Here is a 15,758-nt window from a genome sequence, read left to right as displayed (position 1 = left end):
ATGGTAATGTCTTTTAATTACTATTTCTAATTGTTTGCTGCCAAGATAGAAATACAACTAATATTGCAATGATGACCTTTCCTGCAACTCTGCTAAACTCATTAGTTCTAGATTTTTCTGTAGAGTCTATCAGGTTATCATGTCTCCTGTGGATAAAGAGTTTAACTTTTCTTTTCTTCCTGATTCAGAGCCTCTTACTCCTTTTCTTGTCTGATTGTTGGGGCCAGAATCTCCAGCACAATGACAGAAGTGGTAGTGGGAGCCAACATCCCTCCTTGTCTGGATCTTGAGAAGAAAGAATCCAGTCTGTGCTGCTAAGTATGATGCCAGCTATAGCTTTGCCACAGATGCCCTTTATCATTTGAGGAAGTTCCCCTCTATCCATCAGCTACCCAGGGAAGTGAGTCCTGGGGCCAGTGAGAAGAGAGGAGACAAGAAAGAGGGGAGAGCGAGAGGGAAAGGAAAAGGGAATGGAGAGGAAGAGGAGTTAGAAAGGAGGAGGGAGGGACAGAGAGAGTGAGAGAGAATGAGGGAAGTCATTTGGGGCATCTACTAAAGTCCTAGGGAGGGGCCAGCACTGTGGCGCAGTGGGTTAACGCCCTGGCCTGAAGTGCTGGCATCCCATGTGGGCACCGGTTGTAGTCCCGGCTGCTCCTCTTCTGATCCAGCTCTCTGCTATGGCCTGGGAAAGCAGTAGAAGATGGCCCAAGTCCTTGGGCCCCTGCACCCGTGTGGGAGACCCAGAGGAAGCTCCTGGCTTCTGGCTTTGGATTGACGCAGCTTCGTCCCTTGTGGCCATCTGGAAAGTGAACCAGCAGATGGAAGACCTCTCTCCCTCTGTCTCTACCTCTCTGTAACTCTTTCAAATAAATAAAAATAAATGTTAAAAAAAAAAAGTCCAAGGAACGTCTACTTGGAACACCCTTTCTCTACCCAGGCTGAGGAGCAGACATCCCATTGAACAGTATGAGCAGGGACCACATACTAGAGTAGACAAATAATGCTTAACCATCCCCAATCAGTTCTACTTCTGAATCTTCCCCTAAGAACCACTCAGATCTGAGTTTAGGAAAGGGTGGTCAGGCACTGCCTTGAAGACTAAAATTCATCTCCTAGCTGGTTATCAGAGATTTTTAACAATTAAAGTAAGGCATATTAAAAATTAGTTTGCACAAACATCAGTTCATGGATCAGGTGACACTAATACCCAACTATGCTTTGAGGTTTGGGGTTCTGCCAGAGGGGTTTCAAGAAAGGGATTTTGTAAGGGAACTGAGGAAGCCAAGAAATAACTGGTTGGTTAGTTTTGCAGTTGCTGTAGTTTAACAATTCTGGCAAAAATTCCTAGGTATGTAACTAGAGATTAGTTGTTGGTTATTCATTGGCTAAACTTGTAAGAAATGCATCTGACTTAGGTTTCAGTTTCCACAGATACAGACCAAGAGCATTAGTCTCTTCACTCCAGTGGCTTCCTATTGGATTCTCTAACAGGAGGCCTAAGTAGCGTCCTCCTGATTGGTGGGTGGTGAGGATCAGCTACCTGTAGACAGTCACTCAGCTGGGGGAACCAAGCGGTTCCTCCCATCACTCCTCCCTCCCCGGAGCACTGAGCCCCAGTGGCGGTGAAGACAATTACAATGGAAGTGACACTGGCCTCATCTTTCTGAGGCAAATATAGTCCTTTAAGAGGAGGCTTCTAAGAGGGCTCTGAGGGCTCCCCACTTCCTAGTTCTCCAGTGCTTGTCTAATCCCCTGCACTGCAGTGCGATTCAGGTGTCACTTCAAAGACTAGGTAACTAGAAGATTCTCACTTCTGAGAGAGATCTTCCATCTGTTGGTCCACTCCCAAGTGCCCGAACACCCAGGGCTAGGCCAGGCCAAAGTCAGGATCCCAGAACTCAATCCAGATCCCACATGTGGATGGCAGGGTTCCAAGTACTTGAGTCATTAACTGGGTGAGGATTACTAGGAATCTGGATGGGAAGCAGAGAAGCCAGGTACTGCAGCATAGGATGTGGGTCCCAAGTGGTGTCCCAACTGCTGTGCCAAATGCCCGCCCCTCCATTCTTTTTCATGAACCTGAGTTTGAGAGGCATTATCAGCAATGTAAACCAAAGTAAAACCAAGTATAATTCTTGGCTACCACTGCAGCCAGCCATGAGAGGGGTCCTGAATGCATACATCAAGTGGCTCTCTGCAGCATTTATCTTGTTAAATACCAGTTTTGTCACTTACCTGTTAAACACTGATTGGCGATGAGTGTCAGGCCTGTAATTGCACTATCAAGCTGATGAAACTTTTAGAGTAATCCTGTGTTAACGGGCCATGCTTCACTATTATCAATAAAAAAGCATGCGGGTTCCACAAATATGGATTTCTGACTATGTGGTGCATTACTAAAAAATCCAGTTCTTAGGCCAACCGCCCAATGTGCTTGATTAATTAATCAGTGTCCACTCTGTCTCCCAGGCACTGGAGTAGTGAAGATGGCCACGTCTGCCTCTCGCAGGTTCTTGATCGAGGTGTTGGGCATGTAATTGAAGCGCTATAAGCCCGCTGGCTCTGGCAGTGTACAGATCAGGCTCCTCTGGCAGCGTCTACATTTTGAACAACCAGGGTTTACAATAGAAAGCCTATCTTACCTCACTTGAAGCATAATTTTGTGTCCCTATCACCAAAGATTTTATGGCTGTTTCTTTGCTGTTATGACCCAGAAACGCGGCCCACAATCACAAACACTGTTCTAGGGGGAAGATGGAACCAGGTTCATGTTATGCTGTGTCGGAACGCACCATGGTGAGGGGGATGGCTGCTCGTAAGAACAAGAAACCTTTAAATTGTGTTAATGTTATTACAGAATCAGGAGTAAGAATGTTGAAGATCAAGCGCGCATATGAATCATTTCGAATACTACGTTCAGTTGTCTTCCATCTTGCTTTTGCCACAGGCAGACAAAAGATAAACATGCGCTAAACTGTTTGAACACGAATAACTGCGTACCTGCTGTTCTTTACCAAACTTCCCTAAGATGTCTGAAGACAAAATGTTTGTTCTAAGCGGAGGGTTCTTCACACTGAAGTATTTATGAGGTTTTCAGAGTAGTACTTTTGGACATGGCTTGGTAAAGAAAATATCTCAAAAAACCTAAAACGATATCACAAAAGGAAAATGTTACAGTCTCACAAAGAAACATATTCATACATATAAGAATGTTTTGAAGCAATATTAATTTTTATACATTCATTTTTGTCATAGATTGCTCTATACGTCACACATTAAGGCTTTTTCTCTCTTGATTAGGGAGTTCTTGGTTGTAATTATGCTGAAGCAAACTGTGAAGAGTCATACACAGCAGTGCCTTTCACACTTTTTTAGGCAGAACAAAAAACCCTGGACTCACCTGCCTCCTCTTTCTTTCCAGTGCAAAGTTGAACACAAATAATTAGGAGTTTTTGGATTTTGTGTTTCTTGCTTGTAGACAAAAGTAACAGAAGACTTTGGTAGGTACTTACTGGTGGGCACTGGATCTTATTTTTAGAAGCACTGACATCAACCGACTTAGTATTAAATGCTGAAATGTATTCCTTTGGCTGAACAATCAGTCTTATGAATCATCAGATTCTTGGCTATTATTACAACCAGAAAAATCCTGATTCTTAAAGGTGTACATTCTTTAGTGAAGTTATAATAAATTCATAAGGACAATCTAGCTCAAATGGTAGCAACTGTCTTTCCCAATCCAAATTATTCTGTGGATAAATCAAGAACATGACATGCAAAATTTCCCTCTTTTTCTTAAACTTTCTCTACATTCCTGCTACGGTCTGAACGTGAGTGGCCCTCAAGGCCCACGTTAAAGGCGCGTTTCCCAGGGCGCCATTGCTGGGAGGTGGTAGAACCTTTACAAGGGGGGCTTTAGGTTCCTGGGGGCCTGCCCTTGGAAGGCAGTTCTTATGTAATCTCTGGAGTTTCACAAGAGGCTTGTTAGGAGACCCTGAGTTGGGCCTACCCTTTCTCTCTGCTTTTGGCTCACCACATGAGGCCTCCCCGCCATGTGCTCTGTGATTGCCATCTGCTGCTCTCACCACAGCCAAACCAGTGGAGCTACTGATCTTGCACTTGAACCTCCAAAACTATGAGTTAAATAAACATCTTCCGTCACAAAACTAGATATCTCAACTATCTGATTATGACAAAAGGCTGATAACGCAACTATTCCCTTCCCTACTTTTTGTCTTTAGCACATTTCATCATCTAACAATACACATTTAATTAATAAATTGTATGTACTTCTGACTGCATCGTCGACTGCAGAATCTCCAGTGCCTAGGAGTGTTCAATAAATACTGATCAGTTTTCAGGGCGCTTCTGTGCTTTGTTAATTCCTGTCTCCAAATCCACTGCTTTGTCTCCATACCACTTCTCACTCTTGTCAACCCAACTCCAAGTGTTCTTAATGCTCTTAATGAATGCTTTCCCAGTATTATTTATAAAAACATATCTTACACTAAACACTTGCCTTATGCTTAATGGTGAAACATTAATTTACACTGCTATAAGGACTAAGAAAAGGATGCCTATTATCACAGCTGTTAACATGGTCCTGGAGGTACCAGTCAATGCCATTAGACACAACAAAGAAATGAGAGGTGTATCAGATAGAGGGAGCAAAGCACAAGATAAGCCTGGTGCTGTCAAGGAGTCGGCTTGAGGAAGCACTCACTGGTCAAATCTAAGATATCTTGAGCTCGCAAATAAATGAGGATTTAGAATTACAACCCACTGAATAAAACAGGAATCCATGAGCCCATACTAATATAAATGAATCAATAAAAGACAAAGGAAGAGAAAGCACTTTCTTATGATAGAAACAACTACTGAAAATAAATGTACAGGAGTGGCAGAAATAGCTAATTCCTGTTTAAAAACTACATCGAGGTGGTTCAAACAGGTGAGAGTTGCCACTGGATGCTAAAGGTCAGTGAACGTGAGTTGATAAGGAGATTGATTTGCAGTGGTATCAGAACATCACTTCCCAAAATACAAACCAAATACACAGGAAAACAGGCGACTTGAACAGGTGATCAAAGATCACGTTAGCTGGGGGTGGGACAGGTGGCCCTCACGCGTGGCCCTGGGCACTGAGAAAGGCAGTGTCATTGTTGTGACCTTGCCAGCAGCTCAGCCGAAGTCTGTCAGGAGGAAACATCAGCCAGACCTAAGCTCAGTGTCTTCCTATAGAATGAAAGGCCTGAGCTCATTAACACAAACTCTTTGACCCAAGGTTAAACAGAATGTTAAATGAATAGAAATGATCTGCCCTTGCTTAGTAACAAGGTTTTCTACAGGTAAGACGAGCAACTCCTAGAGCTGTCAAGAATACCATTTCAAACATTTTATCTACCTTTAAGACTGTGTGTCCCAATTTTTTGCTTCAGAAGTTTGGATAGTCTAAATATTGATGGAGGAAAAATATTAAGAGTAGCAGGGGGTCAGCACTGTGGCACAGCAGGTAAAGCCATTGCCTGTAGTGCCAGCATCCCACATGGGCACGGGTTTGAGTCCCGGCTGCTCCACTTCCAAGCCAGCTCTGTTATGGCCTGGCAAAGCAGTGGAAGATGGTCTAAGTCCTTGGGCCCCTGTACTTGTGTGGGAGACTCAGAAGAAGCTCCTGGCTCCTGGCTTCAGATTGGCCAAGTTCCAGCCATTGCAGCTATTTGGGGGAGTGAACCAGAGGATGGAAAACCTCTCTTTTTTCCTCTGCCTCTCTGTAACTCTTTCAAATAAATAATCTTAAAAAAAAAAAAAAAAAAAAAGAGTAGCAGTACGCCAAGGAAGGAAAAGGACTGTGAGATAAGATATGAGAGTTATATTCCCAGCTCTGCCAATCCAATAAGCTGTTTGGCCTTAATTGATTAAAGTAAGAAATTAGTTGATTTGCAATGATTTCTAAGCCTTGGTTGAGCCATCAAAATTCATAACTGAAATATTCCTCTGTATGCCAGAAACTTCAAGATTTGAGAATAAGAAAATATGTCATGTTCAAAATTAGGATGGCCATAGACTAGCTATGTAGGTTTTGACCATTTAATAATTTTTATGTGGGTATTTATTTTTGATGAAAAGCTTGAATTTATTTGACTGACCCTGGACAGATGCTCCTTCAGGCTAAGCAGCTGTGTCTCTCTGCTTCCACCAAGTGGTGGCTAAGGCCACGTGCGGCTGTGCCAGTCCCGGGAAGGCCCCAGGTCACTTCAGGACTGCCAACATTTAGCTCCCCTGTGCCACATTTCTTGTTAATATCCAGTGTTTATCTCATCTTTTTTTTAACTAGAATTTTCATCCTTTCTTAATAAAAGGATGAGCTGAGATGGAAAGGGTCAGAGGGAACTGACTAGACATGAGAAGAGGGAGAACACTGCAGGCAGAGAGAAGAGTGCCGCGGCCTGGTGGGCAGGGGAGGCCCAGTGACAGAGGCCAGCTCCCAGATGGGTGTAGGGAGGTATGTGGGGGTGGACTTGGAGCATACTTATTTCCATCGTTAACCCAAGGGCAATGGGAAGCTGGCAGGAAGCAAGAGACAGGGCTGGGGAAGCCGGGCAGAGTTCGCTCTGCCTTCTGGCGGGGTTGTTCCGGCTGCAGAGGAGGAAGGCCGAGGGTGAAGCAGGGAAGCCAGTGCAGCTGTGCTGGAGGCTGAGCGAGGGCAGCGGCTTGGACCAGGGACCAGGGACAGGGACAGGGACCAGGGACCATGGAGATGCGCCAGGTGCCCAGGAGACAGCACCAGGGCTTGGTGATCCACTGCATGCTGGGGTGAGGGAGACGGTCAAGGAGAAATCCTAGCCTTAGGTGAGAGATGTCCCAGCTGGGGCTGGGTGGTGGGCATGGCTTGCCTCGTGCACGCTGATTTGGAGGTATCTGAGTGACGTCAGGAGTGACGCCGCTCGCTCGCTAGCTGGACGCGGGGTCAGGAGAGGAGACCAGGTGGGAGAACTGAGAGTCAGGGGCAGACACCCGGCACTGGGAGCTGTGGGCGCGGCTTTGTGCCTCGTGTCAGAATAGAGGGGCCCAGGGGACAGCCGACCGAGAACAGACACCCAGCCCTGGAAGTGCCCCCATCAGGGAGGCCTGAAGAGGAAGGCGACTCGGGAGGGCACTTGGAAAGCAGGCGAGGGCGGTGCTGCTGCTGCTGGCAGAAGCCAAAGCAAGCCGGTGTGCAAGAGAGATGGGGACAGCAGCGCCCAGTGCTGCCGAGAGCCCAAGCGGGCGCGGCCCGCGGACGTCCGATCACCGGCGTTTTGTTCCAGAGATGAGGGTGGACGCCAGGCCGCAGTGGGGTGCAGAAGGAGACGGGGAGTCTGGGATCCCTGACAAGTCCGCCTCTCAGAGGGATGCGGGCTCAGACTGCAAACAAAGGTGGGGGGACCAAGGACCTCGGCGCAGGCCTGGCCATCTGTGCCCATTTCAACTGCCCCCTCTGGTGCTTCTCTAAAAAGGAGAAAGCGCGGGGGGGGGGGCGCAGAGCGCGACTTCCTGCACTACTGCCCCCCTCTCTCCCCCAGCCGGGGGAAGGTTCTGGATTCTTTGTTCCGCGCGGTCTCAAGGCGGTTGGCACGGACACCGGCGGCACCGTTCGACTTGGAGCTTAACACAAGCTTGCCTACTCCACCTAAGAGCTGCCGTTCTCCACGCGTGTGCTAAAAACATGCACCTGGGAAGGTAAAATCCACATAACCCCTTTCGCAGGGGCTGGGAGAGACCATTCTGGAATCCGCTCCGGGGCCCATGTCACCGACCCCGGCGCGGCCGGCTGGCGAGGCCCACGCCGGGCAGGGCCGGCGCTGGGGGCCCGGCGACCGCGGACGGAACTGAGCAGGACCCAGCGCCGGGCTGCGCCGGCCAACGGGCTGCGGGCGGCGGCGGTTACCTGCTCCGCGCGTCTCCCGCAGCAGCGCCAGCCCCGCAGCCTCGGGGATCCCGAGCGTCGCCCCGGAAACGCGCGCGCGGGGCCTCCTGGGATGCGGCGCATGCGCACTCGCGGGCAGGGCGTGGCGGCGCGCGTGCGTCGTGCGGGGCGCGAGCGCGGGGCCGCGAGTGCGTCGTGCGGGCGGTCCCGTGAGGCTGTGGTGACCGCGCCTGTGGGCGCTCAGGAGCCGGGGCCGACAGCGGGTGTAGACGCCGGGGCGGTGCGTGGGAAGCGGGTGGACCGCGAGCACGGGCCAGGGAACGTGTTGAGTTTACATGATAGGCAACGGCTTAATGGCTCTACTAAATAAAGCACTCAGCAAATGCAAAGTCTAGACTCCACAGGCAAGGGCTACCTAGATAAACAAAATGGGCCGGCATCCCATATGGGCACTGGTTCGAGTCCCGGCTGCGCCATGTCTGATCCAGCTCCCCGCTAATGCACCTGGGAAGGCAGTGGAAGATGGCCGAGTCCCTGGGCCCTGCACCCACGTGCGAGGCCCTGATGAAGCTCCTGGCTCCCATCGACGCAGCTCTGACCATTGTGGCCACTTGGGGAGTGAACCAGCAGAAGGAAGAGCCCTCCCCTTCTCTCTCGTGTAACTCTGAGTTTCAAATAAATAAATCTAAACAATGATCAAATAAAAAGATGTCCAACTTCACTCATGTAAATTCTAAACCATTGAAGCTGTAGTAATCTGTAATTCCTATTCATTTGACAGTTTTTAAAAGGAAGAGTTTTGGAGAGGTCTTCCATCCATTAGTTCACTTCCCAAATGGCCGCAATGGCCAGGGCCGGACCAGGCTGAAGCCAGGAGGCAGGAGCTTCATCCGGGTCTCCCATGGGGGTCCAGGGGTCCATTCAGGATGCTGGTGTTGTGGGCGGTGGCTTGATCTGTCATGCTACAATGCTGACCTCCAAAGATTTAAAATGGAAGTTGACAAACACAGGGTGTCGGTTCCATTTCTCCACTTCCTTGGTTTTCCCCGCCATTGTATCTATGCCATGTTGGAATCCTTGTAGGCTGATCTTTGACGTCACCCTGTTTCCGCAGAACAAATGCCAACACGTGCAGTTGCAGGATTGAAGCGTGTGTCCACCTTGAGGCTTTCTGAATTGGGATGGGAATTGACTTTGGGCAAATGTTTCGAATCCTTTCCCACGCTGGGGATTTTCTTCTTCCTTTAACTTTTTTGTGCACGTTTTATTGTCAAAAATTGGCATCTTTAGCTGTATTCACTTGATTATAAGAATGATTGAGATTGATTTCACAACTTTAGTGGTCATGTTACAGAACCCCGGAGTGGGAAATCTGCCTTGTTTGAACAGATGCCAGAGACAGTGGAGGAGCCAGAGCAGTCTATGAACACCAGTGGGCCCAGTGGGAGGCATTTCCTGAGACATAGCTGACACCCTGGGGTTATTACAATGTTTATAGGTTCGTCAGCATCAAACCTTAATTGGTGGGTTTAAGTTGCAGCCTGCATGACTTAGGACCATACTTCCGATGGTCGGTGGGTCTACCTGGGGCGGATTTATAGGACAGAGTTACAGAAGCAGAGCTTAGGAGGACATCTTCCCTCCCTAGGTGAGATGACTGCGCACAGCCGCTTCCCCAGGTAACTGGGAGCAGCCACTTTTCTGGGTTAGTGTCGGGGGCCCGCTTTCCTTCCTTTGTCTCTGGTTGCAGTGTTATTTCTCTACAACCGCTCCTCCTTATTTTGTGATTTTGAGATCTATGTGTAGTTTCTTCATGATACGTGTTTTCCATGGACTTTTGGAAGACCCCCTGTATGCATGGATTTCAAATTTTTTCTTGCACCCATAAACTTATCTTTTAATTCCATTTTCCACCAGCTGTTTGAAGTACCCTCTTATGCTGGGAATGTTTCCTCCAGATTGTTGTTTACAATGCATTTTGGTATTTCTGTATAGTTAGGTTTATCACATTTCCCTTTATAGTTTCTGCATTCAGTTTTTATGGAAGAGGAACAGGCACTTTCTTTTAAGGCAGACTGTTTAATCTACTTCTGGTAGGGATGGGTTAGAACAAAGCCTTCCCTCCCCATCCCTTTCTCCATCTGCTGACTGAGTATCCTAAAACTGAGGGTATCTGATACTTTTCTAGAAGGTGGTGAGTTATCTGTATAAGGTGGGTGCTGGGTGGTGCTGGTGTTTGGTGGTGGTGGTAGGCTGACAGCATCTCCAGGTAGCCAGATTTTAGACAAGTCACCCTAGACCTGCCAGTCTGGTGGCAGGTGGTGCTTCCAGGGCAGTATTGAGAGTGAGTTTGTTGTTAAGAGAACATTTCCCTTCTGGTGTTCAGGTAACAGCAACCCACAGAAGGAGAAGGCCCAGCTTCTCCCCCAAGGCCTGCTTTTGCTTCCCCTGCTAACGGGAAAACAAATGCCTCAGCCTTGTTACCACCTGCAACTTGTTTTTCTCCCCTTGGGCACCTCCCCTCCCCCTTTCCTTCCTCTGTGAAATCCTTCAGCCATGTTAGGGTCGATCCACAAGTTTTTTTGTTTGTTTGTTTGTTTTTTGTTTTGTTTTGTTTTGTTTTCAGAGAAAAATTCTTTAAAGAAGGAAATCATTACTCTGGACAGAGCATACATAAATCACCAAGGCTGCCAGTGAAGTGTCACCTCTGGCTGATGGCTTACCTCTATTCTTTTTCGTTGATAGGGAGTTGGAAGTAGGGTTAATAAAACAACGTTTATTAAAGTACATTCCAAGAGAGGAAGGGGCCCATTGGCAGGAGGGGTGGCACACTTTCTTCATGGTTCAGGGATTTTATCCCTAAAGCTTCAGGTGTTCACTGGTGATATGGCTGTGGTGCTCATGATTGGCACCTGTGATTGACATCTGGGAGCTGCATACTTTTGTTCTCTCTGCACATGTGGCTATAAATTAGACTTTTTGGGTGTGACTGAGCTCCCATTTTATCAGAACATTTTAACCACAAGTTAAATTGCAAAGTGGGAGGCCTTGGGTGGGTCCTGGCCAAGAGCAGGATCCTTGGTTTCACTCTTGGAGGAAGCTTTTGTTTGTTTTTTATTTGACAGGTAGAGACATAGATAGTGAGAGAGAGAGAGAGACAGAGAGAAAGGTCTTCCTTCCGTTAGTTCACCCTCCAAATGGCCACTATGGCCGGCTCTGCGCTGATCCGAAGCCAGGACCTGTGGGGAGCAGTTCGGACTGGACTAAGTTACTGGAATTAAGACTTATTCTATGCATCTGCTCTCCCACAATATGGCGCTGGGAGAGAAGAAAACAGCTTTTACACAGCTGCCTCCAGTTCAACCAATAAACTGTAGGACTTGCTCCTGATTGGAGAGCAGCGTACTCGGCGTGTGGGCAGCCGAGTTAGGATTGGCGGAGGAGGACTATAAAGGAGGAGAGAGACGGCATGCACCGGGAACATCTAAGGGGAACATCTAGGGCGAACACCTGTGCAGTCCCCGAGAGAGCCGGCCGGCGGTGTGCCGCTCCCCTGCGGAAGTGGGGAATGTGGCAGGGGGAACTGCCCTTCCACGGAGGTGGAAGGGATAGTAGCCAACCCGGGAAGAACCAGCAGCAAACCCGGGGAGGGCCGAGCAGACGAAAGAACAGCGCAGGGTCCTGTGTCGTTCCTCCACGAAGAGGGGGAGCGACAAGGACCCAGGTGCTTCTCCTGGTCTCCCATGTGGGTGCAGGAGCCCAAGCACCTGGGCCATCCTCCACTGCCCTCCTGGGCCACAGCAGAGAGCTGGCCTGGAAGAGGAGCAACTGGGACTAGAACCTGGCGCCCATATGGGATGCGCACAACGCAGGTGGAGGATTAACCAAGTGAGCCGCGGCGCTGGCCCCTGGGGGAAGATCTTTGGCCTTTCCCCAGCCACTCGTGTAATTATCTGCCTGACATAGGATATGTTATTAAGTGTACATCCTATGATGATCATGTAATCAGCTATCCAATAACACAAGCAGACAATTTTATTACTTACATGCAAAGCTGGGAAGCTGATGCTTCAGGGCTGGACTGCTGGCTTCCAGCGTGCCCATGTCCTCAGGCACACATCGCCTTGTTTCTTATCTCATCTTCTTTTGCTGAGCGGGAGGACCTGGCAAGGGTAGATCCAATCTCTTTGCCTGTGCCCCTCAAGGGCCACCATGACACCAAGCCTTGGTGCCTGATACCATAGGCCTGCTGCTCTTTTGTGATTTTGCTGTGCCTGCACTCCCTTCCTTGTAGCCCCTTAATATGCCCCCCAGAACCCTCATCCAGCAGAGTGGTAGTCTTTGAGACCTGGTGTTACAAAAACCTGGGGTGGGAAAACTCCTTTCATTCAAACAGGCACCGGAGACAGTGGAGGATCCAGAGCAGTTTATTAACGCCAGTGAGCTCCGTGGGAATCAGTCCCTGAGAACTGAGCATCAATCCTGAGTTTCTTACAATATTTATAGGTCCACCAGCACCATACCTTAGCCGTTACAGTGTTGGTGGGCTTACATTGCAGCCTATGTGACTTAGGACCACACTTCCAATGGTCAGTGGATCCAGTATGTTTATAAAAGTGGTACCTGGGCAAATTTATGGGACAGATTTCTGACGGGAGTTACAGAAGCAGAGTTTAGGACATCTTCCCTCCCTAGACAAGGTAACCATGCACCGCTGCTTCACCAGATAGTTGGCAGCAGCCACTTTTCTGGGTTAGTGTCGGGGGTCCACTTTCCTTAGTTTGTCTCTGGTTGCGGCCGTATTTCCTCTGTACCAGTAGTCTGCAGATTAAACGTTTGCTTTCCTTCGCCCCAAAATCTTTTCCTCATTGTTTGTATTTGGTACTGGGGACAGGGGCTGAGCTTTTCATAACACTCATAAGGTTGGACCCTACCGGGGTCTGTACAGCTAAGACAAGGAAGTACCAAGGACGTCACCTAAAGTGCAGGCCCTCATCTCGAATGTCCCTGGCTTCTGCCTCTGTATCCATGAAAGCCTCTCTTTGGGGTCCAGGCCAAGGTAATTAGGAGTGAGAGCTCTTACCTCCTTTGCTTGCCATGCAAATAACAGACTCTCTCCTGCAGAAAGCTGGTGTCTCCAAGTTTGGCTACAGAAGGCATCAGGTGACGGGCTCATTGTGCTAGTCCCACAACAATTTGGCACCCGAGATAGGGCTGCCTGTTGGGCAGCTCTCCTGGGCCTCTGCTTCCTGGCAGCAGGAGACTGACCACAGGAGCGGAGGCCTACAGCTCTCTAAGGAGTTTTCTCTCAGGGACGTGACTCACAGGGAGCCATGGGTCTTCCGGAACCCTTGGCATAAGTTCTTTTGCATCTGAAAACTTCTGGGCACAAGGACGTCTCTGTAATGATCCTCCATTATACACAGCCGCCCTTCTAAATGTCCCTCTGCTTTGAGTCATGCAAGGGAGCCTGGCTTGATCCCTGAGGGAAGAGAATCCTGTTCAGGGGGGACATTCGTCTCCACGTGCTGAGGGACTGGATAACAAAGGCCTTGATTCTTGGCGGGAGAGTCATGCCTGGAGAAGTGCACTTCTGGTCAAATGGGTTAAATGTGAACACTCGAATGTGCATGTTTATGTGTGTGTCTGCCCTGCCTAGTGTGCTGCTGTTATTGTTCTTTATTAGCTTCTGTTAATTGCTGTTGATTAATTAACTAAGCAAAGTTCAATTCTTTGGTGAACTTGCCAAAACAACAGATTTTAAAAGAAAAAAAATTTTTTAAAGATTTATTTATTTGAAAGGCAGAGTTACAGAGAGGAAAAAGAGAGAGAAAGAGAGAGAGAGAGAGAGAGAGATCTTACATCCACTGGTTCCTTCACCAAATGACTGAAAAAAGAGCCTAAAACTCTTACCAGGTCTTCCATGTGGGTGGCAGGGACGCAAGTACTTGGACCATCATCGGCTGCGTCCCCAGTCGCATTAGCAGGACACTGTCACAGAAGTGGAACAACCAGGACTCAAACCCACACTCCAGTATGGGATGCAGGCATAGCAGATGAAGGCTTGGACTCTGCAGATCAGAGTCATTGATCCCTCTGGCCCTCTTAGGGTGTTTCTGAGTGACAGAAGCCTGGCAGAGGAGAAAACCCACCTGAGGTTGGAGGCACGATATTCCCGGACCTGATGCGCTCCCGTTTCCCTGGTCACCGGAGGCCTAGGGAACGCTGCCTCAGTCCCTGCTGGCGCTGTAGGCTGCCTTTTCTACAGAATCAGAGTGTGTTTGGCTGTGGGCCCAGGAAGCCAGAGCGGGCGATTTTCCTTTGGAATGAGGCCTGGCCTCAGTATTAACAGGAGTCGGGAATGTTGCCTCTGCACCTGTCCTTGGGCCTCTGCACCCACATGGGAGACCCAGATGAAACTCCTGGCTCCTGGATTCTGCCTGGCCCAGCCCTGGTTATCAAGGCCATCTGGGGAGTGAGGCAGCGGATGGAAGCTCTCTCTCTCTGCCTATGCCTCTGCCTTTCCCTCTTTGTAACTCTGACTTTCAAATAAAATAAATAAATCTTTAAAAAAAATGTAAAGGATACCTTGTATTTTATGCCTCTGAGCCCAGGATCTCCAGAACAATTTGCCTTTGAATGGACCTACCCGGAATCTCATATGAATCAGCAATATCGCTGGACTCTGCTACCATGAGGATTTAAAAATGCCCCAGCTGTTTTGGGGGATGTTATAGCCAAAGATTTAACAGAATTAAAATGATAGGAAGAGATCCTGCTTCAATATGTGAACTGATATAACAATTGATTGTTAGCAAAATGAGAGTGACTTAGAGCAAAATATGATCACCAGTTTAAATGTCTTGGGAGAGGGCCTGGCATGGTGGTACAGTGGGTTAAGCCACTGCTTGACATGCCAGAATCCCATACTGGAGTGCTGATTCTTCCATCCGTTGGTTCACTCCCCAGATGGCTGCAACAGCCAAGGCTAGGCCCGGCCCAAACACTTGGGTTATCTCCCACTGCTCTTCTCTGGTGGATTAATAGGGAGCTGGATTGGAAGTGGAGCAGCCAGGACATGAACTGGCGCCCCCATGGGATGCAGGCATTGCTGGTGGCAGCTTAACCCACTGAGCCTCGTGCTGGCTCCCTTATTCTTTTTTTTTTTTTTTTACAGGCAGAGTGGACAGTGAGAGAGAGAGAAAGGTCTTCCTTTTGCCGTTGGTTTACCCTCCAATGGCCGCCGCGGCCAGTGCGCTGCAGCCGGTGCACCGCGCTGCTCCGATGGCAGGAGCCAGGTACTTCTCCTGGTCTCCCATGGGGTGCAGGGCCCAAGCACTTGGGCCATCCTCCACTGCACTCCCTGGCCACAGCAGAGAGCTGGCTTGGAAGGGGGGCAACCGGGACAGAATCCGGCATCCCGACCGGGACTAGAACCCGGCGTGCCAGCGCCGCTAGGTGGAGGATTAGCCTAGTGAGCCGCGGTGCCGGCCCCCTTATTCTTTTTCTAAATCGTCAGATCTTAATTTTCAACTCTGATGTGCCCATTCATATTTCCCACCGACTCAGCAGAAACAGGCTTTAAGGCCTTGCGCTTAGGAGCCTCGGCGGCAGCCACTGCTGCCTTCCTGGGCGCTTGCCAGCCGTTTCCCCTCCCTGGCAGCCCTGATGGCTTGTTCTTGCAGAGCCTCTCCAGTTCCAGGTTTCTGATCTGTGCTGGCCGTCATATCAGCCTGACACGTCGGTGATGGCCTCTGGCTTTGCACGGCGGGTGCTTTTCTTCGGAGGGTCCCCCGTCACCCCTTTTTGTGCTTTCCCCTGGAGAGAGCAGTCCAGTTTATCGGCCGAGGAT

At 49.2% G+C, this 15,758-nt stretch overlaps 1 protein-coding gene across 5 annotated transcripts in view; it reads right to left on the bottom strand.

The window, feature by feature from the left end:
- Positions 1-8,638, bottom strand: part of LCA5L (lebercilin LCA5 like) — a 55,713-nt gene extending 47,075 nt beyond the window's left edge. For 3 of the 5 annotated variants that reach the window (XR_016232235.1, XR_016232236.1, XM_051833557.3), the window contains exons 1-2: positions 7,928-8,638; positions 3,001-3,144 (exon numbers count right to left, since the gene is read on the bottom strand). The gene's annotated coding sequence lies outside the window, so the exon portion shown is untranslated. Of the gene's footprint in view, positions 1-2,235; positions 3,145-7,927 lie in introns of all 5 variants that reach the window. The other 2 variants (XM_089330532.1, XR_016232234.1) reach the window with 2 other exon arrangements.
- Between the last annotated feature and the right edge of the window lie 7,120 nt (positions 8,639-15,758).

Source organism: Oryctolagus cuniculus, chromosome 4 (genome assembly GCF_051225735.1).
Source record: "Oryctolagus cuniculus isolate XC-2025 breed Fujian yellow rabbit chromosome 4, ASM5122573v1, whole genome shotgun sequence".
NCBI classification, from domain to species: Eukaryota; Metazoa; Chordata; class Mammalia; order Lagomorpha; family Leporidae; genus Oryctolagus; species Oryctolagus cuniculus.
This window is presented reverse-complemented; position numbering and strand designations above follow the sequence as displayed.